Raw genomic sequence first — 2,431 nt, forward strand, 5'->3', positions numbered from 1 at the left:
ACTGGAAACGCTGGGCAGAGGCCAGCACAGCTGTATCCCCTCCGCGGGGCCTGCAACGATAGGCCCACGTTGCATCAGCTCGACCTGTCTCTGCACCCGCGCCTGCCGCCAGCCAATGGGGCCTGGCCTGGTGTCCAGATCCCGGCCCTGACCCGCCCTACCAGCCACGGAATCACCGCGGCAGCCTGGTCCTCCCTCAGCATTCTCAGCCAGGAAGGCTGGGCGGAGGGGCCTTCCTCCCTCTTCTCCGGCACCACCCCTGGCCCTGTGAGTTCCACCTTGGTTCTCCTTCCTGGAGGTGGCAAAGGTGCCCTTCTGCCCCAGCCTCTGTTCTTCTCACCCCCTGTACCTGCACTCACCACACCTTCCATCCCATGGCAACCATTACTTTCCTGTGTCGTGACTCCCAAATCGGGCTCTTCAGCGTGGCCTTCCGTCCTTAGTGCCACACTCGTGGATGCTACAGCCTCCTGGATGTCTCCAATCCATAGACAATAGAGCTCACCACCTCCCCTCAGAATCTCCATCTCAGGAGGGGAAGCATTTGCCACCCATTCACCCAGGCTGGACAGGGAGTCCTCCCTCCTCCTTCTCCCGGGCCCTCCCTAGCCTCGCGGCAGCTGCCCAGGTCCAGGCGCTCTGGGTTACTGTGGCATCCTCCTCTCTGACCTCCCTCCATCACTCTCATTCAACAGGCAGAGAACTCCTCTGAAAGCATCCGTGTGCTCTCATCAACTGCCATCAGGAGGAAGCTCTGAGCTTCTGGTCCTCAAGCTCCTACTAGAGACCTGGCCACCTTCTGTAGCTTTATCCACACACACTCCTGCCCCCTTGCCAGGACTCTTGCCTGCCTGCCTGCCTTGGCTGCATCCTAAGAAGTTCTCTCAGGGTCTAGCTCATTTTAGTCTGAGACTGAAACCAGCAGGCCCATAGTAGAGGATGCCAGGCCTGGCCAGAGGGGCCAGCCCCAGCCTCCCATCTTTCCTGGAGCTACAGTGAGGGGCCCGAGCCCCTCCTCAGATCTTCACCCCCCCCCCCCACTGAATGTTTCTTTATTATTCAGTTTATTGATTTTAGAAAATGGATTATAAACGTAAATGTGCTATTAAAAAAATGCAGAGAAGCAGAGAGGAGAAAGTATAGATAATGTGTATTTCCATTGCCAAAGATAACAGTATTAAAACCATTTAAGAATATTTCCTTCTATTCTTATCTGGCAGGGGAGATACAATGATCACAAATGTGGTTTTCCCTGGGCCACCGGGCCCCAGGCCCCAGGCGAGGCTTATCCATTGCACTCTGACTGTGCTGACCCCTGTGATTTCCCCAGATGTGGGAAACTCGGCTGCCTGATTTGTGGTACTGGGGGACTGTGTTTGCACTCCCCTCTAAACAATAAATAAAAGAGGAAACGAGCCCTGACCAGTGTGGCTCAGTTGTTTCTATGCACCTAGGTTTAACTCACCTTTGAAGTAAGCCACAAACGACCCTCAAGAGAGCATATAACTTTAACTACCCTGTAATGCAATCCCTGCCTTGCTTTCTCCCACTGCTGTGTAATCTTCCTTATGTTCCCTCAATTTCAAATGCATAAAAGAAGTTGCAAAACTATTATCCTTTGCAGCATTTGAGATCTTGCTCCACAGCATATGTCACCAGTTTAGTGCAAATAAACTCAAAAAATTCTCTACAGGTATGGACACTGCTTACCTCTACAGTGGAGATCACCTAATAATGAGAGCTGACTCTTTGGTGAAATGTGAACATCCTTCCATACATCTGTGCCTCTGTGCATAGAGATTTCATAAACATGCTGTTTTACAAGCCCCTGTATTTTCAGTCCACCAAGCTATCTTCCTCTGCTCAAGGATTAAACAATTTCCCCTCTTTGATGGCTTCCAATAATCCATCCCTTCCTGACATGGTCTCCAATTTTTGGCCCTACCAACAGACCTGTAATGAACATCCTTAAACATGGACCTGTGCTCGTATTTTTAAAAATCACTTCCTTAGGCTAAATTCCTAAAAAATGATTTTTTTGAAAAAGAACAAAAGTCATTTTAAAGTTAAAACATGTGTGAATAGGGAATGCATTCAGGTAGTCCAAAAATTCATAAGGGATGAAAGGTAAGTCTCAGTCCTATCCCTCTCCCTCCCACTCGGTCCTTCCCTGGCCGGCAAGGACCCAGTTCTCACCCACCTGTAGAGGTCATCTGTGCACAGCAGCAATGCTGCACAGCGTGTCTCCTCTGCTGCTCCATGCCCAGATCTTGTCAATATCAGAACATAAAGAGCCTCCCTCACTTCTTGTTTTTCCCAGCTTCTTGGCATTCCCACTCCCTAATGATGGACAGTTAGGTTGTTTCCAATTTTTGCTATTACAAACTATGTTGCAGAGAATTATTCAGTAACAAAGTTTTACTATTTACTA

The 2,431-nt window shown here is 49.7% G+C and overlaps 1 pseudogene; it reads left to right on the top strand.

The window, feature by feature from the left end:
* Nucleotides 1–1,205: 1,205 nt before the first annotated feature.
* On the top strand, nucleotides 1,206–1,391 carry LOC150018510 (U1 spliceosomal RNA; annotated as a pseudogene).
* Nucleotides 1,392–2,431: the final 1,040 nt, after the last annotated feature.

The sequence above is a fragment of the Furipterus horrens genome, unplaced genomic scaffold (genome assembly GCF_987537825.1).
Source record: "Furipterus horrens unplaced genomic scaffold, mFurHor1.1.pri manual_scaffold_2, whole genome shotgun sequence".
NCBI classification, from domain to species: domain Eukaryota; kingdom Metazoa; phylum Chordata; class Mammalia; order Chiroptera; family Furipteridae; genus Furipterus; species Furipterus horrens.